Source organism: Ursus arctos, unplaced genomic scaffold (genome assembly GCF_023065955.2).
Source record: "Ursus arctos isolate Adak ecotype North America unplaced genomic scaffold, UrsArc2.0 scaffold_23, whole genome shotgun sequence".
NCBI classification, from domain to species: domain Eukaryota; kingdom Metazoa; phylum Chordata; class Mammalia; order Carnivora; family Ursidae; genus Ursus; species Ursus arctos.
This window is the reverse complement of record NW_026622908.1, coordinates 26,351,251-26,374,627: the sequence shown is the minus strand read 5'-3', so window position 1 is coordinate 26,374,627 and position 23,377 is coordinate 26,351,251. Positions and strand designations below refer to the sequence as shown.

The 23,377-nt window shown below is 41.3% G+C and overlaps 1 protein-coding gene across 12 annotated transcripts in view; it reads left to right on the top strand.

Moving 5' to 3' along the window:
* The window catches only part of LRRC4C (leucine rich repeat containing 4C), a 1,128,307-nt gene that overhangs the window by 972,746 nt on the left and 132,184 nt on the right, over positions 1–23,377 (top strand). For 3 of the 12 annotated variants that reach the window (XM_057317297.1, XM_057317296.1, XM_057317293.1), the window contains exon 1: positions 1,885–2,821. The exons of 4 other annotated variants lie outside the window; for them this stretch is intronic. The gene's annotated coding sequence lies outside the window, so the exon portion shown is untranslated. Of the gene's footprint in view, positions 1–1,095; positions 2,822–23,377 lie in introns of those variants that run through there. 5 more of the 12 variants (XM_057317298.1, XM_048215327.2, XM_048215336.2 and 2 more) reach the window with 5 other exon arrangements.

Here is a 23,377-nt window from a genome sequence, read left to right as displayed (position 1 = left end):
CATACGTGCCCATCTCCTCCAACATATATACTTCTTTATTGACAAGTATGTAGTGGAGAAAGAAACCAACATGAATGTAGTACTAATGTTTCATGGGCCCCTCCGTCTTTCTAAGAATACTCTGTGAAGTTGGAAAGTGCCACTTGCCCCCCCCCCCCACCCCACACCGGAACCCTTAACATGCGTTGATGGAAAAGCCCACAACCAGGAGGAAGGATGTTGGAATTGAGTTGTCAAGCTGTCCTGGATGTCTTGTACAAACTGAACAGGCCAATTTACTGCAACACTGCCTGGGCTGAAGGCTCTCCTATCTCGTGTTGAGATTATCCTCCTGGACCAGCCTCCCTTTCTAGCAGCTTTTCAGTTACTCCTAGATTCCTTCTAATCAGCCTATCCTGGGTAATACTACCGTGTTAATCCTTACCTTGTGACTAGCCTGCTTGGCTAGGGAAAGGAGAGTCTCTTGCCCAGCAATCTGAAAGCAACAGCTTTGCGTGTTTGGTGATATGTCTGAATCCTAGTGCTGATTTGATCTCAATGCTTTCCCCTTTGTAGCTCCAACTCCTGGCTTTCAGGATGAAAACAGGCAGGCTTTTAGAAAAAGGAAAAAAAAAATAATAATAACTTCTCCCACACAAGCCCTGAGTTTCTTTGCCTATTACTAACCTCCCGAGCACTGGGGGTTGCTTTGAAGCTCAGCTGTTCTGGCTCTGCCCTCCAGGTGGCAGCGGTGCCACACCGCAGAGGCTCCAATCCCCTCGTCCCCGACTTCAAGTGTTAATGCAATTGACCAATCAGTGCTAAGATGATGGGAGGTAATTGGGTAATTGTATTTTACTGATCACAAGCAGAGAAAGGGAAAGGAAAAGGGGAAAGAAAGAGGGGCAGAGGAGGGAAGGGGACTGCAGTCCGAGAGGAGATTTTGGGAGCTAGGACCCAAAACGTCAGGACGTGGCATTGGCTGAGAGAAAGCCTAGAGCGGCCAGAGCTGCCGCGGGCACAAGGAGCGCATTTATTTATCCGGGGAGAGCGGGGAGGGCCGGCGGGGTGGGGGGTGCGGGGGGGCTGGGAGAGGAGCGGGCGGGAGAGGAAGAGAGTTCAAGCCGAAGTGGATGGAAGGGGACCGGGGTTTCTGCCGCGCAGGGAGCCCCGAGCCAGGGCGATGGCGCTAAGGACGGCGCGGAGCAGCTGCGCTCCCGAGAACGCGTCTCCTCGCGGAGGACCAGCCGGCGTCGAGAAGGTCTGCGCGAAGAGAGACCAACTTGTGGCTCCAAAATGCACCCGACGCAGCTGGAAATGAGATCAAAGCTGCAGTTTCATTCGAGAAGGAAGAGAGGAGCCAGCGATTAGGGATTTTTTTTTAAATTTTTAATCTCCTTCGTTCCATTTTCTATTTTCCTTTTTTCTTTCCTTATTATTATGATTTTTAAATTTGTCTAACACCCCGTCGGTCCCCTCGCTTCGCCTTCCCCATTTGAAATAAAAGCCCAGTTTGAACTTCTTTGGCCGCGGCGCCCCCGGATGCGCTGCTCGCTGATGGAGGATAAGGGGACCCCGGGGCTGGCAGGGGCCACCGGGGAGGCACCGCGTCACGCGTCTCCCCCGTGATCCCGGCCCTGATCGCGGAGTTCTGCAACACCTGGAGGATCTGGACCGGGTGCCGGGGGTGGGGGCGGGGACAGAGGAAACGAAAGCCACCCCGAGCCTTAAAAAAAAGAAGAAGAAAAAAAAGTCGAGGGGGGGAGGAATGGGTTTCTTCTTGACAGCTGACGGAGCCTTGAAATTTTCCTCCACTACCTCCGCCCCCGCCCCCGCCCCCGCCCCCCGCACTCCATTTAACGTGAGATTATGAAATTGCAGAGGCGGTGGAGGGAAGGAGACAGGATATAACAGGGAGTTTGGAGGGAGAGGGGAAGGTGGCTGGCCGGGTGGCTGAAATCAAAAATCCAATTGCGCACTGGGTTGTGATGAGAAATCTAATCAGATCTTTGGAGAAGGGGCCGGCCGGAAGGCTGGCGAGTGGGGGGAGTTGACCCCCAAATTCTTCGAAGGGGGAGCTGGGGGTGAGGAATCAACGATGTAAACGGAGACTTTTTTGGTGGCGGTGGCGGTTGGGTGCCTTGCAAAAATGAAGGATGCGGGACGCAGCTCTCTCTTGGAACCGAACGCAGTGGATAAACTGATCGTGCAAGAGAAAAGGAAGAAGGAAGCTTTTTCTTGTGAGACCTGGATCTTAACACAAATGTGTATGTGTGCACACAGGGAGCCTTGAAAAATGAAATAAACCTGTGTCAGACCCACGGGGCTTGGTGTGTTCTGACATAAATAAATAATAATAAAACAGCTGCCCCCTCTCCCCAAAAGGATGATTGGAAATGGAGAACGGAGGATCCACAAAGAAAAAGTATGTTCGTTTTTCTCTGTAAAGGAGAAAGTAAGCCAAGGAGATATTTTTGGAATTGAAAGTTTGGGGCTTTTTTTAAGGAAAGTAAAGACCTGCTATGGTGGTGTTTTCTTTTCTTTTTGAATTTCCCACAAGAGGAGAGGGAATTAATAATACATCTGCAAGGAAATTTCGGAGAAGAAAAGTTGACCGCGGCAGAATGAGGCATTGATTGGGGGAGAGAAACCAGCAGAGAGCACAGTTGGATTTGTGCCTATGTTGACTAAAATTGATGGATAATTGCAGTTGGATTTTTCTTCATCAACCTCCCCCCCCACCCTTTTTTTTTTTCTTTTTGGTGTCAAGATCATGCGTTTTCGCTTGTTCTTAACCACCTGGATTTCCATCTGGATGTTGCTGTGATCTGTCTGAAATACAGTGAGTGATCCCTATTTTCTTATTTTATTGCTGAAGAAAATGCCCATTAATTTAGCATTCCTTGTTCCTTGATCCCCTCATCCCCTTCAGTGGGATTCTTAAAGACCTGGCTATTGGGGGTCAGAAAATAGGGAGAGGGTGGCCCAGGCATCTGTTCCATCAGGTTGTGCCCACCAATAAGCCGGTTTGCTAGAATGATGCAGGTTGTCTGCATCCTGGGCAAACGCCTTTGCAAATGTTCACCAGGAAAAAAAAAAAAATCTCCCCAAGAAAGCCGCTGCAGTGTGGGGTGCCTGTGCTGTGTGATTGACACTCTCGAATGCGTTTAAGTTGCATGGCAGCCCTGGAGTTAGACGCACAAATGTTTAGCCATTGGAAATCGAAGGGACCCAATTTAAATTTCATTATCCAACCTGACATTGCAGATCAACAGAATGTATTAACACAAAAATATGATAATAAAGCAAGCAGATGAAGGATGGCTTCTGGGGGTGGATGGGTGGAGGGAGGGAGAGTGGGCATGGGGGAGGAAGTGGTGGAGAGAGGTGGCTGCACTTTCCCCCATCTCTCTTGCATACACATGCTCAAATGTGGTCTTCAGATTACCTTGGTTCTCCCCAGTGCTAAGAATGGGAAGGAGGACCCACTTCTTTTCAACCCCACCCCCTTCAAACTAACCACTTCTTTGGATAACAGAAAGGCTATCCAGAGATTGAAGGTGGCTTGGGCAGTTGTCTTGGGTTTTGTCAGAAACCCTCCCAATGTCACCAAGACAGGGCTCTTGAGAAAAAGGCAGAAATCTAGTGTCCTGGGGTAACTTAGATAAGGAGCTAAAGAAAAGGTCTGTGTGTTGAGCACCAGTGCTTCTCCTGTGCCAGCTTTGTCTTGGGAGAGAGAGGCCAATAAAGAAAAATAAGGGAAGGTCGAAAATGCTTAGAGAGCCTGGAGGGCCTGTAGGATCACCCCTCTTTCCATCTCCTTCCTCCCTCATATCTTCCAGGGTCATGGAGCTGGCTTTTTTTTTTTTTTTTTTTTAACAGAACTCTTCCTCTTCATCCTTCTATACTCCTCTCTGGGGCCTTCTGTCAGAATCATAGACTCATATAACTTTAGAGCCAGAAGACTCCTCAGAGATCTCATGCCAATAAAAGAAGGAAACTGAGGCTTAGAGAAGCTATAACTCTGCTTCATGACCAAACCTTGGGAGACAGGTAACTCACATAAGCCTTTAAATAGCAGAAAAAAGTCAGTTTGGGATCCAAGCTGGACAAGAATCAACCCTCCATGGCTTCTTCTGTCCCCACAACTACCATTTTTATCTGGAAGGGTCAAGGAAGGAACCTGTCCTGTGAGCTTGACATAAACTCTGATCACTCTGAACCTCAAGAGTGGCCCATCTCCGATATCCATATCCTTTCTTAAGACTTTTTTTTTTTTAACTAGCAGAGCTCAGATAACCCTAGTTTTAATACTACTAAAAAAAAAAAAAAAGATCCCCAACTCTGATATATCCCAAAGGAGATAAGAGGCTGAAATCTCCTGGGCCCCTCCTTGGTGTTGGGCACATTTAATCTGGTGAGTGGTGGTCCCTGGAGAGTCATTAAGAACCGTGGAGTTAGATTTATATTAGAGAGGTGATAATAGAAACCAGAAACACCCTTGCTAAAAGCCTCTGAGTCTGTTCTTACACTCACATCATCTATTCTTATCCTTTTCATTACTCCTTAACTAAACTAGCCTACAGCTGAGCACTTCTTTAATTTATTTTTCTGGGCACATGTTTCCTGTTGGGACACAGATCAGGCAATACATTTATCAACCTATGAAAATAATCGTGCAGGATTTTTTTTTTTTTTTCTTCCCTGAGCTCCTTGTAGGCTTCTGCACATCTTAGAATTCCTTGCAGGTTGGTTGTTCGTTTGCTTTTTTATTTTGTTTTTTACATGACCACAGTTAAGTCACTGCTTGCGATCATAGATCGATTCAAGTTATCTCAAGTTCCTGTTATGTTGCAACTTAGCCCAACTGAAAAAGGGGGGGAGTACTTTGATTGTTTTTACTGCTTAGCTCTGGACATCACGTGGGAACCCCCCTCCCCCCCCCCCAGCCTTGCAGTCAGCCTGGCTTCTGCTAATCGGTGGAGGTCTGTCTCTCTTTCTTTTTCTTTTCTTTCTCTTTCTTTCTTTCTTTCTTTCTTTTTTTTTTTTTTTTGTGGGGTGGGGGGGTTCTTTATGAATTCAAAACGTCTTCACTGCTACTCCAGTTAGACGTCAAAGTACATTCCTCTCCTAAACATTGTCAGCTCCTCTCGGTACCCTCCACACTTGCACACATGCAAACTTCTCCGAGAAAGAGAGGGAAGAAGGGAAGGGGATGGGGTGGAGGATGGAGAGGGAGGAAGAGAGAGAAAGAAGGTAGAGATATGTTCAAAGTTGTGGGCTGAAATGTGTCCTCCCACTCATCTCCACGTAAACGTGTTCTGCGGCTCTAGAGAGGATGAAGCATCTAAGGACGGCATCATTTTTCTTGCTGGTGAATCACTTCCCCAGCCCTACGGTTAGGGACGCATTGCCCAGCTTGGGGTTCAGCTCCTTTTGTTTGGCATTCGGTGTTGGCCTGGTTTTTAAGCAACTTGCTCATGGATTGATGAAGTAAGTTTGACCATGCAAGACCAGGAAAGTTACCTAATTTCAGCTTATTTCAGCACCAAGTTTGGTGCCCATTGAGTGACATTTGTGCGTAGATAGTTGTATACTTGGATTCTGCTGAGGGCCGTAGGCCCAGAAAGCTGCTGGGTTTTCCAAGTTTTGAAGTTACTTTTTCAAATATGTTCCCACTGATTTAATCACTGCGCCCTTTGGGCAATAATTTTAATTTCTCCGACCCTCAATTTTCTCATCTGTATAATGGGAATGATAATGTCAACACATTAGAATGGTTTTGTGAATTAAGAAGTAATGTTCATGCAAAGCCCCAGGCATAATAGGCCCTCTAAGGAGGGCTGTTTGTTGTGGCTGTTCTTGGATTAATTTGGATTAACTTCCTGGGAAATAATACAGGCTGGCTGAGCACTTTACCAGTTCTAGTGGCTACCACTCGAAAACTAGGGAATGTGCACCTGACCTCACAGGAGTTGCCAGATTCTTCTTTTGACATCTTATCAGGATAGATTGGCTGCAATATATCATTTTAGATATGAAATACTGCTTCCAGCCAGAAGCTGAAAAATCAAGATTTTCTCCTTAAAGTATAGAAACCTAAATCTCAGCAAAAATAGCACTTGAGAGAGATTTTAGGGGAAAATAATGCTGTTGTGTGTACTTTTGGTCAAACAGTTGCATATGATAGCTCTTATATATTCAACGTATAATTTTAGCTGTATATCACAGTGTCTGGCTCTGGAATGCTCCAAAGAGAGGCAGATTTCTAGGCAATTATATAATTCAAAGTAGATAGTGTAAAATTCCATTACTAATTTTAAGGACCCCAAGTCCACAATTTGGATGCATAATCTTCCTAGATATAAGGAATCCTATGTTTGTTAAACCTCTTTTGTGATAGGATAAAGGCCTGATAGGGTGTATGAAATCAAGATTTCAGGTAGACATACTTGTCTTATCGTTTGCATGTGCTAGTCTCCCAACACCAACTTGCCAGGTTGGTTTTCTGAGGCAGCCAGTCATGGTCATTGCTCATAATTTCATTGTCTACAGCAGCAGCCTGTGTTCTGTCCGTTTCCTCAATATGTTTCCGGAGACCTGTTCTCCCTTGGAGGGAAAAAGAGTCCTACTGTTTTAATTATTGTTATTCTTGACATCACATCTGTGGATGATAACAAGACAGTCAGGCTGAGGAATTGCCCATTGGAATTTTATACTGTGGCTTTTCAATTAGGAAAACAATTTGAAATCTATGTTCATTTTGGAAAAGCATTCTAAAGCTAATCATTTTCACTGATCTTAAGAAAAGATGGAAATCATCTATGGAAGTTCTTACCATTTCGTGAACTTTACTTTTTTGTGTGCTCCTTAAAGGTGACTGAGAAATTTGGTAAACTTGGACCCTGGCCCCGTACGTGAACATGGATATTCAGTTTTTCACTGGGTCATGTGTGTTACATGCACCATGTAACCTCTCTGAGTCTGTTTGCTCATCTGTAAAACAGGGGTAATAACACCCAGATAGAACTGACTACCATGAGGAGGAAATCAGATTGCATATGGTGTCCACAGTAGGCGTTCTTACGTGCACATTTAAATTGAGCATCTATGATTTTCGTGTATGTGATGCATAATTTGCTAGTAAAAAATAACTGATATGGTCTGGTTTAGGGAAGCAGTTTATCTAAGTTCATGTTGGTGTAGATTTTAAAAAGGAGAAATGCATTAATAAGGTTGGAGTAACACAAATAGGTACAATCATTTTTGGTAAGATCCTGTACCTTCTTTTTTTTTTTTTTTTTTTTTGGTTTTTATTTTAATCACCAGGTGCTCATCATGACAAGGGCCCTTCTAAATCCCCATCACCTATTTCACCCCTCCCCCCCTCCCCAACCCCCCTCTGTCTGGTAACCATCAGTTTGTTCTCTATAGTTCAGAGTCTGTTTCTTGATTCCCCCCCCCTCCCTGTTTTTGCTCATTTGTTATGTTTTGGTAAGATCCTACACTTTTAAAACATATTTGAATGTGCTTTAGTGAATGCTATTCCCTCAAGAAATATTGAAACATGCTTTGTGAATTGTGGAAAATATCCTCTGTGTCCATGTAAACTTTCTTTAGATTACTTTATAATACAGATATAAAAAATTAATGATTTATAAATGGTGTCTTGGAAGATTCTCCAAGGGGATCAGGAGTCTCTTGCATCTTACTTTTCTTCAAAATGATTTCTCTGGAGAAATGTAAATTTGACAGTTGAAACTTGGTTGGGCAGATTTTATGGCTGAGGCAGTGTGCTTGTAACACTCTCCGATGGCAAGGATTTTATTTGTTCTCTGGCGTGTTCTCAGCACCTCAGAAGAGTGTCTGACAAATAGTGTGCATGCAGTAAATATTCTTTGAATGACTAATAGAATTTAGTTTGAGACATCCCCTCCAAAAAACTCAAATGCATGTGTATCTGCATGTTTGCACCTGCGGCAGGAACACACATACACGCAAGAAACGTGGCTTTCAGGAATCTGTAGAAGTTCAGTGAAAAATACCAATGGGTGTACTCTGTGTGTGTGTGTGTGTGTGTGTGTGTGTGTAGTCATATTTGTACACACACACACACACACACACACAAATATTAAGCACCTATTGAATGGCTTCCTTATATTGCAAAAGCTGAGGTCTGAAAGTTAGGTGATACACTGTATTTTTCCTACTCTTGATATTACCAATACCAAACTGTAACAATTTGTATAAGTCATTTTACCTCTCTTTGGTCAGGCTTATAGTTTTCTCTGTTAAATAAAGGTAAAAACTAAGATGCCCTCAATCTAAGATTTTAGGATTCTGAATTCGTAATTGACTACCTAGGGATTCAGGATTCCTAGGAACTGAAAATATTAATCCCTGATCTCAGGATACTAGTTGTTAAAATGTGGAATATAGTGTCCTGGGAGGAGAGCAGAATCACTGTTACTGTGGCAGATAGGTAGGGTAAAAAGGGAAAGGAAATCTCCAGTGTTTGTAGGGGAAATATAAAGTGATTTGAAATAGACAAACATTGCATTCCACCTTTGTTTCACACCTGTTAGCTGGTGGACCCTAAGTAGCAATTAGCCTAGCAATGTCTCCGTTTCCTCAACTATAAAAATGGAAACAATTTTTTATGCAGTTATTTTGGGAGCACTGGGTTGTCTACATGTTTGGCACATCATCAGTATACAATAAATGCTAGCTCGCTTTCTTTTCATTAAAATCCTTGTTTTTTTTTTCACAGAAATGAAAACATTTAACTGAAAGTCTTTTGAGTGTTCTGCTTTATATTTATACTGAGTATATAAATGAAATTTTTGCCAACTTTACTATCAAAGTTGGTAATATTATTTTTGAAAATGTTTTCCAGTGTCAATCATATTTATAACGAAGTCTAAAATGATGAAAAACTTGTGTAAGATTAATTAACTTATTTCAACTTTGGCATAAGCTGATGGCAGATTTCTATGCTTATGGAAGCTTTTAACACTTATGGAAGTTGTGAGTATAATTTCTTAATAGCAATAGTAACTACCGTTTATTTATTGAGCATTGGCTATGCACCAGGCACTATGTCGAAATTATGTATTTTTCTGCTCTTCACCTAGGGAAAGGAAACATAAAGAGCCTAAGTAATTTGCCCAAGGTCATATAGCAACTAATCAGTGGAGCTGGAAGTGTAAGCTAATTTTCTTCTGACTTGAGAGCCTGAGATGAGAATCAGTAAATTCAGACTTGCCCACTTGGTAACAAACACACCAGCTCACCGTCAGCTAGCCTAGTACTCAGTTTCTGCATATTTTAATTGAGGTTGAGATGGCTACAGTCTCCTCTTTCCCTATTTCTTGGAACAAAGGTTATACCAAGATGCGTAGGTCACATATACGTTGCATATCTTTGTCAGTTTCAGTTATATCCAAGTGTGACCCGGAGTGAAAAACGGGCAACGGAGAAGCACTTAGGAAAAATTGTGCTACCTCCTTCAACATACTAGCAGAAAAGCTTTACAAAATGCTGTGAGATCATCTGGAAATTCAAAGTTGTATGAGAAATAAGGTCCACGCTAATACTGTTTGGTGTTTAGTTACAATATCCTACGAGAACCGTAGGTGCTCCTAATGGTGGGCACCGAACGCCTGATCTCAGCTCTCATCGCGAGTAACCTGTCCGCAGCACTGGACACCAGTACCGCCTCTAGCTCTCCGAAAACTTCCAGAGGATTGAGGTGCTGCTCACTGTTCCTCCCTTTATTAATTTCCCTCATCCTCCTCCAGTCCTTCTGTTCTCTCCTTAAATGTTGAGGGCTTCCCCCTTTGAATTTACTCTATGCTCTATCTCTCTGCATTCTTAAGACACGTCAGCTGGGCTTATTTTGAGAGATGACACTGAAATCCTTGGCCTCAATCGCCTTGTGGGTTCCTTAATCTCCATTGCCAGCAAGTTCCTACTCACTTATCTGGTCTCCTGTAGACCTTACAAACTTAATACGCCAACTATAACTGATTATTTGCCCTCCAGAAGTCTATATATTTTCAGTTTCAAGTGATATCAATCTCTCTTTTGCTTCCCTCATATCCAGTGACTCATCAAATCACTTGTCAATCTCTTCTCCGTCTTAAACTCAGCTCTCTTGTCCCTCAGTCCAGATGCCACTGTTTCTCTCCTAGATGTCTTCCGATGACGCCAACTTTTCTCCAGTGTAGTCCATTATTCATTCATGCTTTAAAAGGATTAGCCTAAGAAATCAAGCTGAACATCCCTTCTAGAATCTATAAATACATTTATAGAATAAGATCAAAATTCTACTCTTGATCATACAGTCTGGCCAGCCTATTCATGCCTCTCTTGTCCGCCTGCCATACTGAATATTTTATTCCTCTGGAGATACTCTAGGCTAGTTTTGGCTCAAACTCTGTGAGACCTAATCCATGTTTCTAGGATATATTCACAGTTCAAATCTCACAGCCAGTTACCTCCTCTGGATAAACCTTTCCCAGCTTCCCTAGACCCGCTGAGTCCCCCTCTCCTCTTTACGTCTGCATTTTGTTCATAGATCTGTAATAGTTTTTTTTTTTAGATTTTATTTATGTATTTATTTGAGAGAGAGAAAGAGAGAGAGCATGAGTGAGGTGAGAGGCAGAGGGAGAAGCAGACTCCCTGCTGAGCAGGGAGCCCAATGTGGATGTGGGGCCCCATCCGAGGACTCTGGCATCATGATCCAATTGAGCCTCCCAGGTGCCCCAATAGCTTTTATCACTGTTATAAAAACTATTTGCTTGGCTGAAACCCACGAGATGGTGCCTTTTCTTAAGGATATGGACCTCATCATAACTCATCATATCCCATATCTAACACATCGCACAGGAGTTCTCAAGCAGTTTGGTAGTGCCAATAAATGAGTGGACTGATCTAACAAGTCCTTAGGGTGAAGAGTTTCCTTCAGTTTGGTTGATGGTGTAAGGCCATTATTTTTCCAATATTTTCACCATTAGGATACCTTTTATTTTTTCCTTTTTAGGGACCGAATGTTTTAGAACTACTTCGATCAATGAATACATTGCAACTTGTTTCTCCATTTTTCCTAATTGAAACATATATTTGTCAATCACCGCTCTCAAAATAACCCAGATAAATATTGTTGCCATGACCTGATACAAACTGAGCCAAAAGAAAAAGAGTGTTAATTACTGTATGCAATTATATGAGTACAGGCATGACTTGAATCAGATTTTTGAAATATTGGTAAGTGCTGTTTTTGAGGATACCAGTTTTGAAAGTAGTTCTATAAATATATTTTAGCATAAATTTTAGGCTCTAATTTATAGCTGCTCATCGTAGGCTCACTGCAGGTTTTGCAGTGTGGACTCCTGGATGGCATTGTTCACAAAGAATATTATTTACAAAAAGGAAGCTGCTCCTTGAAGTTAGACACCACACAAGCTACCGAATTCCATGAAGTGGGCCTTTTGACTCACGAATGACTATTGGAAAGAGACTATGCCTTTTAATTTTGGATATTGCCCAAACATGGACTCATGCGGTGGAAGAATAAAAAAGATGGTCTCTTTAGTAATAAATGTCTGGATTAAAACATTTGGTGAGCTGTAGTCATTTTTTTTAAAGATTTTATTTATTTGACACAGAATGAAAGAGTACAAGCAGGCGGAGCAGCAGGCAGAGGGAGAAGCAGGCTCCCCGCTGAGCAGGGAACCTGATGTGGGACTTGATCCCAGGATCCTGGGATCCTGACCTGAGCCAAAGGCAGATGCTTAGCTGACTGAGCCGCCCAAGCACCCCGTAGTCACTCTTTACAACATGTGAGCAGCTGATTTTATGGAGCTTGGTTCATTTCAGGAGATGTTCTGGCATCGTGCTTTAAGACAGTGCCTCCTTTCTCTCCTAAGAAACAGCAGAAGACAGTGGACTAGATTTTTTTTTAAGTGTTAAATGGTAAGACACTAATTATGGTTTTATTTTATTCTTCAATCTTTGACTATAAATAAATGGCTTGAATATGTTGAATTAGAACATTTCCGTTACCTTTAGTCTATTTTTTTTTAGCTTTTCTTCTAGTCTTAGATCCCCCCACCCCCGAGTTTAGAGATTACTATTGTTAATCTCTAATAATAGTAAATAAGAGAGCATTAATCAGAGTGTTTCTCAGTGCTTTTTAAATCTACCTATCCCTTTGGATTTCTCAACAGTTTGGTCCCAGAATTTCCAAAGCAATATTCTCTGACTGTTAACTACACCCTTTGTGATAAAGCATCAGGATCTGGTGTATGTGGTGGGGATAGGGGGAGGGGTGGTGTGTAAGGAAAGGTTTCTTTAGAAGAGAAAGTTCTATATTTGGCCTCTGGCTCTTGCCAAATCATAAACTGCTGAGACAACAGTTTTCTTGGAGGGGTCCATTTGTTTGTTTTATCCAATCAGTTTTGTCCAAGTCACTGTCTGGAATGTGGGAGAATTTAGCCATTCAATTATATTTTCTTATTTGTTGCTATGGTAGGTATATGGGGTGGGGATGGGTTTCACAGATTAAAAAACAGTAAGGTCTCTTTCTTATGACTAATACTGTCCTCTAATTATTAAAAATCATCTGTTATTTTGATGTGGTCCTGCCTTAGAACAAGTTGATTGATTTGTGATGTTTTAATACATATCCTGTTGTTGATACAACTGATCCTTTTATAGGGTTTTTTGAGTCTAAGAAATATAGTACTATTCTCAGGACAACAGAAAATTTTCTTGAGCCAATGACTTGATGGTGAGAACTTTAGTAACTAAGTGTGTGGGGGGGGCGTAAAAAAGGTGCATGCCATTTGAAAATGTAGACATGAATGGTTTAAAATGAAATGATTTACAGTTGAATGGTTTACAGCTGAATCTGAGCCAGAGCTCAGATTGAGCTGATTTCACAACCTCAGGTGAGAGGGAGGTTGGGGGGCCAGCGAAGGGAGAGGGGGACTGAGAGATTGATTGAGATTACTCTGAACCTGGCTGTTCTGATCTGAGCAGAGAGAATGCTGATAGTTTCGTTAGCCCATCTCTAGAGGGACTCACCTGGACAGGGAGCAGAGCATGTGTGTGGGTGAACGGATTCAAATGCATTATGGGGAATAAGCCAGGGTACTCAGCTTTCTTCTAACTGGAAAGGCAGAAAGTCAGGAGCCACCCTAAAAGAGTTAACGTCTACATGGTGGTGTTCAGGAAGGCAAGAATGGAACTATGAGGGCTTTCTCTGTATTGTTTGAACGTTGCCATGGCAATAGTTTCCAGCAGAAGTTACATGTTTTTCAATTCCCCAAAGCAGCAAACAGCCTTTCCTCTCCTTCTAATCCTCCCTTCATCCCTCCCTATCTCCTCCTTTCTTGGTCCTTATCTCCTCCACCTTTCCCTCCTCCCCCGTCCTTTCTTTTGTTCTCACTTTCTCAACTGTTCTCCATTAGCAACAAAAATATTCCAACTCCAGGAGGTCGCTCTTAGGCAGAAAGTGAGTCAGACATACAGCCTTCTATCCGGGTTTCTGTTTCCCCCCGTCTGTTTACGCATTAAAGACCTAATTAGACGGAAGCTGTGGATGGAAGCAGGTTTGGGGCTTTCCCTGTTGGTAGGACATAGAACATATTATAATGGTTGGTGTTGTGGTGATATGTTAATTGGATCGCTCCAGGCAAGTGCAGAGCAGCAGTCTCTGACAATTAGAAAGAACAATGATTTTACTATGAAGGAGCCCACTCTCTTAACCAGTGGAAGGATTAGCATGCATTGCAGGTCTCTGGAAGGTTCCTGTAGACCCCAGGAGAGATCTGCAGTTGGAAATGCCTCCTGTCTCTTTAAAGCCAGGCTGCCGCCTCTCCTGCCTCTCCTTTAGCTTATTTTACTGCCAAAGAAAAAGAAGTGGGGGGAACAGTGAGAGATCTGGTTTTGTGGGTGGTGGGGGACCCTGTCGCATGCAGACCTGGGCCATAGGATATATTGCAGGGATGTGAGGAAGAAATCCTTGCCTGCTTAATGCACGTGTCCAGTGAATTGTGAAATGGGTCTCATTAGAGCCTTTCATATCCCGGCATGTGCCAAAGTGCTTTGCCGGCACAGCGCCATCACTTTAGGGCCATCCCTGCTGCTGTCCGCTGCAGCCAAGAAGGGACAGAGGCTCTGTCTGTATTAAAGGCTCCAGTCCCATCGCTCTCTGTCTACTGTTCATTGTAAGGCGCCTCTGGGCCTTTCCGTCTGGCCAGGGATGATGCGCAACTCATCCCCTAGGTGTTTGCAGAGAGGAAATATGAAGGATTTGAGCATCACTGATGGGTTTGAGGCAGCAGTGCTGACTGACCTCCAGAAGTTCCCTCCCTTTTCTCTAGAACTTTTCCCTCAGAGCTGCCATATGCTGGGTGCTAACTATATGTTGGGCACTCTGCATATCTCTTATCTAGAACATCTGATGATTCTACAGGGTAGTTGATATAAAAGCATAGATGTGGAAGCCAAATCAAATCGAGCCCTCTTCTTAGATCTGTGACTTTCAGTAATTAACTTACTCTTTTGAACCTCAACTTTTTCATCTGTAGCATGGGAATAAATATAGTATGGACTTGTGAATTATACTTGAAATAATGTATGTCAAACTTGAAGCAGAATGTTTGCAATGAGAAACATTCAAGCCATTATTTGTGAAAATGTGAGTTATTTTCATATAACAATATTATGAAATAGTCATAAGGCACATACCTCAGGCAGAACAAAATTAAAAATAATTAAGGGCAGAATGTTTAATGAAAAAAGAAAAGTAGTTTTTGAAGATGAGTTTCTGAATTTGAAATGGTGATGTTTCTGATATTTTTGGTATAACTCAGTTTGGAAAGCAGAATAGATAGAATGATTGAAGTAAACTTTTGTTGCATTCATTCTGGATAGATAATTCTCATCCACCCATTTAGGATTTTTTGTTTGTTTTTGTGAGATTAATCTCTTGGGCTTTGAGTCAGTTTTGATGCCTTAGATTGGAAATAAGAAATAATGCTGTTAAGCAAAAAAAAAAAAAAAAAAAAAAAAGTCTTTATTGACATATACCATTGAAAAGTCCTACATAAAGTTCAGGTATGGTTTGATCCAGATACTAACAATGTCATAGGGACTCCTGATTTATTTTCTTTCAAATTCTCATAGCTCAGCCTTCTTCCATGGGCCATTTTCACCCTTAGACTATTTTTTGCATTCCCTAACTTATTCACCAAAGAAAGATTCACACTTTGGCTGCACAATTTCCTTAAGACATCCTGAGATCTAAGCTGACTGGACTAGCTTACATTATATGCCCACTCATTGACCCATCACTGGCTTCAAGGGAATGGAGCTGACAGTCAAATGCATATGCAAATGGAATTCAAAAGCTATCAAGAGACGAGGGGAATTAGGTGCTAGAGAGATAATCACAGATAAATACCATAGGTCCAATAGTGGAGAGTGGGAAGGATGCGTTGTTATACTTCACAATGTAATTTGCCACAAGGGTTAATTTTGTTCATACTTCTCTGTGATGTTACATTGTATGTAAGTATTACAGTTTTAATAACCACCTAAGGAGTTTTGTTCTTCCTGAAAATCATCTGGCTGTAGCTATCAATTTTTTAGAGGAACAATTTGCCTTCATGCTATTTTTGCATTACTCCTTTCCTGTCTTAAGAACAGGTTCTTGTTTTTGAATGGGAGTTTACATGCTTTTCTGGAAGTGTGGAAACAAAAGCAAAACCAAAAGAATCCTCTTCAGGTAGTAACGATTCCTTGGTAGAGGTTCTTTAAACTGCCTCAAACACCCATGTTCCTGGACATCTGCATGAGCCAAGGCCGTGCTTCTATCCAGCTTTGATTTCATCTAATTTGTGACTGCAAAGATCTCGGTAGTGACATATCCATCCCTGAACTCTCCATTCTGCCTACCCAGAGATAGTAATCCAGGTAATATGGCACAGTGTCCTTTGCTTCTTACTAGGCAAGTTGGAAGAGATGCTTATCTGGGCTTTGGATACAAATCGTTGTTAATACCATCTATTCAAAGCACATGATGGCTTGCCAAGTTCAAGGACTGGGAACTATCTCTTTTGTAGTCTTCACGCTGTGTGTACTGTATTATACACACTATGGACACTTTATTCATACTTACTTAGTGGCACGCTCTGAATTGAGAATTCAAGCAAGTCCAAACGTTTCTCGTAAGAGCTGGTGGAGAACAAAATGCTGGTAGAGTAGTGCCTAGAAATTTACAGTAGTGAAGAAGATACCAGTTTATTGACCACCTTTTCTATGGTAGAAATTGTAGCGGGTTATTTTTCATTTTGTATTTCATTGTATCCTTAACAAAAACCACAATAATAATATTAATAATAACAATACCAAAAATGCCAATAAAGTGACATTTATTGAATGATTCCTATGTATAGGCCCTGTTCCAAATGCTTTACCTTTGTAATGACTTGGAATCCATAAGTAAATAAGTATTTTTTTTTTTTTTTTAGACATGAGTAAAGAGAAGTTTGGATAGCCTCAGTTGATATACCCATGTCACAAAGCTAATAAATGACACAGCTCTGCTTTTGAAATTCTGGTCAGCCCTATGGTTTTTCTGTTTTGCTAGGCTGCCTCTCATGTGAGACCACGTCATCTAAACAACAACAACAATGAAACACCACTTAAACGTGGCTTCTTTCAGTTTAAAGCGATCAGAATACCGAAGACCTGCAACTCTTTCCTTTAACCTCACTTGCTTTTTAAATTTTTTTTTCCTGCATCCTCAGCTTCGCCAGTCTGTTGTAGTGTTTTTCGGCCTCTAGTTTGGTTGAGAGCAGTTGGCAAGCCACAACTCTGGATTTTTGAAAGTAAAACTTTTCCTGCACCGTTTGTTTTAAATATGTCAACCATTTGAGATCACCTTAAGTAAACCACATGGGTGTTGTAGGAGGCCTTGTGGCTTGTCTGATGTTGGGAAGAGTCAGGAAACCTTTCCTACCCCAGTGGTCCCCAGCAACTTGGAATACCTCAGTAGATACTTGGAGTTGGCGGGCCTTGTTGCTGACGATGGGATGATACCACTAGTCACATCCCTAGCTGGGTACAGCCATACTACGGATTTCTTGTCTCATTTGTAACCATCAGAAGACATCCTCCTCCATATGTAGAAAAGGGAGATTGGGCCCTTTCCTCCAGAGTCTCTAAGACTCTTGACTCTCTCAGACCAGTGTGGTATGTGGGAGATGCTGAAGGGGAGATAGCTCCAGGACGCTGTTTTGACTGCCTGTCCCAAGAAGCTACTGTAAAAATTGCTGTCCTCAGCTTACCCAGGCATTGGGCCAGTTAGGAGGCAGTGCCCCAAACCAGTTTCCTTACTCTTTCGCTATATCACACTTTCTTTTGCTTAGGAGACAGACACTGCAGCAACACAGAAAGCAGACACATGGACTGATGTTGCGGGATTTAGGGACACACACACTTGCTCCCTATGCGTGCACACACACACACACACACACACACACACACAATCCCCACCAGTTTATCTTTGCATTCTGAATTCCCACCTGACTTCTGAGGGGCCTCTTGGAGCCACGTGCCATTCATCTTTCTCTATGACTCAAGATAGGAGAGAAAGAATGGCATACAGGGGCACAGGCTGTGGCTTCAGGGCACAGTTTGACATCTGAGAATTATTCTCCTTATTGCCTACTGTCTATTTGACCCAATATCTGCTGTTTAAAGAATATGAAGTGACTTTAATATCAGTTGTGGCTTCTTATCCCCAAATCTAATACTTTTTAAAAACAAACAGAAGAGGCTTGGTGCTTTTTGCTATTTTATGATATCTGAACTACCGCTTTTCGTCCCTTGGGGCTGGCGAGACAGAGTGGTACTTGCTTCATGTTGTCTCTAGAATATGCCCCTTTCCAACCCTAACTCAGGCTTTTAGCACTTCTCAGGCCCAGATAACTATAATCATGCCCTGATTTGCCCTTTTCCTCCTCATCCACCTTTATCACCAGTTATCTTCCGAAGGCATTGCTGTTCTCCTCCAAGCAAACCCTCACTTGTAAAATAAATACCAGACCCTGGAATCTGGCATTGCTCCAGAGGGCCTCTCTCTCTCTCTCTCTCTCTCTCTCTCTCTCAGCTCTTCTCTCAATTTCAGTATGTATTTCTTAGCTATACCATATTGTTTCCATTTCCTATTTACTACTTTGTATGAGCGATTGCTCTATGTGCCTATTATTTGTTTCCCCACCTAGAGTGAAGGCTTCCTGAGGTCAGCCCCTTGACTTGCACCTCTGTGTCCTTGCCTCCATGCCTTGCACAGGAGGGGATACTCAATACAACTTTGTAATAGAAAAAATTTGCTTCATAAGCTTCCAACTGCTGATCTTAAAAAAAAAATAAAAAATATTTTTAAAAAGCATTGCTTTGTTTTTCATTAGTTTCTCATCATTTTTTGTAATAGATGGCTTCATAGACTCTACTTGGGGCTAGGCAACCTTCTCTGTTAGGGGCACCCACCTAGCAGCATGTCATCTTTGCAATAAGAAGAGCTCTGTTTAGCTGTTTCCTGTAGGATCCCTTAAGAGAGCTGCTATTCGGAGAGAAGCAATTCAGGGCTCTAGGTTTCCCGCGGCTGTTTGCTTAGCAGGGATGTGGAACTCCCTAGTCAAAGCAATATGCTTCTGGGGGCAAAGGCACACTTGTCTTCTTCCGAGGGCTACCTTGCTTCTGTTTTTCCATAGTGCTGACATGACAGATGGATTTCCCAAGGGGCATGTTCATGTGTACAAGATGTTTCTTTTTCCAACTCCCCTTTCTGTGACAGTTATAAGAGCATAATGAAGTTGCAACTCTTACTGTTTTAAATTTCCTGCCTGTGTTTGCAGATTATTCAAACAAGTAGCATTGGTTCCTGAAGCTACCCCACAAAATGGGATGGTGTCATGAGGAAGTTTGCAACAACAAATAGGGGGAAAGAAGCAAAACGTGGTTGAGTTTCTCACAAAAGTAAATTTATATGATTCACAAAGCTGACCTTTATCTTTTTTCCTCTGTCATTTCGTTGGGGTCATAATGTCCTTTTTTTTAAGTTGAATGGTTATGATATATATGCTGTTTAAAAAATTTTTCTCCTAATGTTGTTACTGGGCAAGATAAGTGTTTTATGCGTTCTCATGTGTTTATGACACCTGACCTCCATGCCTGTCATTAACTTGAATGGTTCAAATGCTAGGACACTGCAATAAGACACAAACACTAGAGTCCTGGGAAAAACTTTGCACACGTGGTTGGGGGTAAAATAGAAAATGTGAGACCCTATGACCATAACATTTTGCTATTGGCTTTTTGCCACTGCTGAATGCCATTGTCAAAGGTGACCAGCTAGTGCTGGTGCTGCTACTCTCGGCCATGGGACTCGAAGCAGGTTACCTTCCCTCTGTAAGCCTTTTGTATCTGTAAAATGAAGAGTTTTGACTTAGATGCTCTGCAGTGTTCCTTTTAGCTCTGTCTTTCTAAAGTCTAAGACATTTCACAGAACTATTTGCAGGGTACAGGACTATATTTGCCAGAGAGAGTGGAAATGCATTTTCCTTGTTCCCCTTCTCAGATAGTCCCGATGGCTTATTTCCTTTCTGCACATCTTGCCCTCCTCTGGCTTTTTTTTTTTTTTCCCCATCACACTTGTCAAATATATTTCTTTCCTCTTCTATCTATGTCTAGCCAAGTCTTTCACATCAGAGTTGCCTTTTGGGGTGTGTGTGTGTGTGTGTGTGTGTGGCTATTCCGCAGGGTAAGCACTTCATTTCAGACTTGCTTCCACTAATTAACTACAAAATTAAGTAGGTGAATTCATTGATTCAGCACTTGGTTTGATGTTTATATTAACTCATTAAAAGGGAAGCCCTGGATGTGGCCAGAGGCTTGACGGGAATCTTTCCCTCCCCCTGAAATCTCCTTTGACTTCCCACACTAGATAGCTATCTTGCTGTTTCTCAGAAGTATGCATGTATCTGGGGAACAGCCAAATAACTGAAACTGCAATGGGCAGGAATTCCATTCTTTGTGATGATAGAAACAGTCGTTCCTTTTTCTTCTTCTCTCTGCCCTGCTCACTGGCTACTGCTTCAGTTCTATTTTTGATAGACCTGGTGAATTCCCTTGGGATACCTACTTAGATGCCCCAGTGGCCCCTGCCCACTTGGCCCCAAGCCCATAAGGAGACCTCCACAGATGTGGAAATCCTCACCTCATTTCCTTCAGAACTTCTATGGGAAGCTTTAATGGGGTTCCACACCCCACATCAGAACCATCAACTGGTTTTCAGGAAAAGTATTGACTTAAAATCTATTTTCATTTTGGTTTCCAGCAATCACATCCTGTTTCATTCTTCTTTGCTTTGTGCATAATAACCACAAGTGAATGACAGGAAGGATGGCCATTTGTCAAAGAACTGTGCTTACCTTTTTTTTTTCTTTTTTGACATCTTTCGCATTTATATAGGGATTCATGTCTTTTTTCAAATCTCTGTAAATAGTACCTAGCTGGTAAAATGTGTTTTATGATAAACTAGAGTGGAGTGAGGTTTGTAACAGAGTAGCATCCATTGTAAAAGAGGCTTTTCTTGGAACTCATCCAAGCAGTTTGGTTACTTGTCTAAAGTAATTGGATTAAAAGAAATATGTATTAAATATATGTTCTCTGGTTTTCTATTCCTTCTGTACCTTGCGCCCCTGTTAAGAATCCAGAACTAAGTGTCATTGTCCTAAGACAGTTCATTTTGTTTGTTCCATTTATTAAATAGTGTGCACTGATTGTTAGGGTAAATTGACCTTACCCCCATTGCGGCGTCGGTAGCAGCCTCTGCCCATCTTGTCCGTCACCTCCTACGCACCTCTACCATGGCGCTTGTCACATCCTTTAGGAATCGCATGTTTATTAAATATTTTCCCCACACCATTCTGAGCTTTTTCTATGTAGGGAGCCTGTCTTACTCTTCTTTGTGTATCTCTTTGGTACATACTAGGTATTCAGTCAGGGTTGAGAGAAAATAAATGGAGTAGTGGACACTAAAAACTTTGAATTTGTTTAAAGCAAGATTTAATCCCTCTGATTATAATGCGGTCTGAATTTCAGTGATCTTTCTTTTGCAAATTTCAATATCGTCGTGTTATGAAGTACTATATCAAATAGAACTACTAAATTCATTTTATACATTGGTGTTTTAAGACACTACTTTAGGTTTTAAAACAACGACAACAAAATAAATAAAAAATAAAAGATCAACACACTTTTTTTTTACAAATTGTTTTAAAATATGATTGAATGAGTATAATTCAAGGAATTAGTTAATATTAATCAATTAGTTGTTAATCTTTAGTTACTTAAGAGATTTTTTTTCCCCCCGGGACACCTGGGTGGCTTAGTCAGTTAAGCGTCTGCCTTCTGCTCAGGTCAAGATCCCAGGGTCCTGGGATGGAGTCCTGCATCAGGCTCCCTGCTCAGTGGGGAGCCTGCTTCTCCCTCTGCCTGCTGCTCCCCCTGCTTGTGTGAGCTCTCTCTCTGACAAATAAACAAAATATTTTTAAAAAGAGAGATTTTTGTTTTCAAAATACTCTTTAAGCTCTCCGTTTTATAGTGCAACCATATTATATATGAAAATTTATTCTGAAAAGACAGACTCAGAGGAGAAACCTAAGGTCGTATTGGCTTGTCTTATATGGACCAAATTGAATTGATGATTGTCAAGTCCTTTTTAACTTCCTACAGAATAAGTGTAAACATAAAAGTTTTTCCTAATACTTTGCATTTAAATTTTTAAAATTTTCCAATTTAATATTTGAAATTTTTATGTGTATGTGCGTATAAACATATACACATATACACATATGCATATGTAAAATATATATACATATACACACATAAACAGATACACATGCATATTTCTTGGTATATCATACTTTAGAAGTCTTGATTCTACTTCTAGCATTCTTCTGTGTAAGACATTGCAATGTAACAGTATTATACTGTCTTTAAGATAACAAATAGAATGTGGGAGATAACAGTGAAATGAAGGGTTATTTTATGTTTATACAAGAATGGCATATTTTTCATTATAAAGGGGACCTACTTATAGTTGGAATTAAGGTTAATAGAATTGATGCTCATTCAATAATTTGTACAATAAATATTATTTCAAAATAGCATTCCTTCAAAATCTAGATACTACTGTTTTAACTGTTTCTAGGGAAGATCACAGCCCAAACTATAAAAGAAAAAAAAAAAGTGTTAAAGAAGTGTTCACATTGCTTTCCATTTGAGAACTTACTTGCTGCTAAATATCAGCTCCTAACATCTTCCCGCAGTTGGCTAGAGTAGTTGATAAAGTTTCACAAAGTAGCACTGGGACTTTGGACAGTTTTGATACAATTGTATTATTGCGGACTCAAGAAAAATGTGTTCATTCCACAATGTAAGAACTGTGTCTAAGAGTAGGAGAGCTAGTATATACAGATTATCAATTTTTAATCAAGGAACTTGAATTTTGCCATATACAACTCCATTTTAAAGATAAATGATCATTCAGGAATCTTTTTTCCCCTTTGAGGCAGTAATGCATTTGGTGGCTTTGCAGTGACAGGAAAAGAAAATGAATCATAGGTTTACACTCTGTTCATGGAGTCTGAATAATTTAATTAATGCTTTTATAATAAGACTTGCTTTCCTCCAAGATGATTTTTGTTTGAGACTTTGAAGCAAATGAAGATGTTTCATTGAAATTGTGATTTCTACTAACAACATTTTTTCCCTTCCCTTCCCTTCCCTTCCCTTCCCTTCCCTTCCCTTCCCTTCCCTTATCTCATCTCATCTCTCCTCTCTTCTCTTCTCTTCTCTTCTCTTCTCTTCTCTTCTCTTCTCTTCTCTTCTCTCTCTTCTCTTCTCTTCTCTCCTCTCCTCTCCTCTCCTCTCCTCTCCTCTCCTTTCTCTTCTCTTCTCTTCTCTTCTCTTCTCTTCTCTTCTCTTCTCTTTTCAAGAGTTGAACAGGCCCAGGAGCAATTGTTCTTTTTCTTTGGGTCTTATACACCTTAGAAATGCAATAAAAGCTAAGGGACTTTTCCCCTCCTCCCTCCATGCACACAACTTTTCAGTTATTTCAGGGAGAATCCCTTCTGCAGGTCTTTGCTAAAGGAGAACTCTTCCTTGAAATGGATTTATCTGCATCATCTACAAGACCAGAACCCGTAGCCATCCTTATATGTCCATTACAGGCTTTAATTTTTGAATCGGATATGGGGGGATGTATCAAGGAAGGTTTGAGTCTATTACGTTCCCAGATGTTCATCTTCTCTTGTTT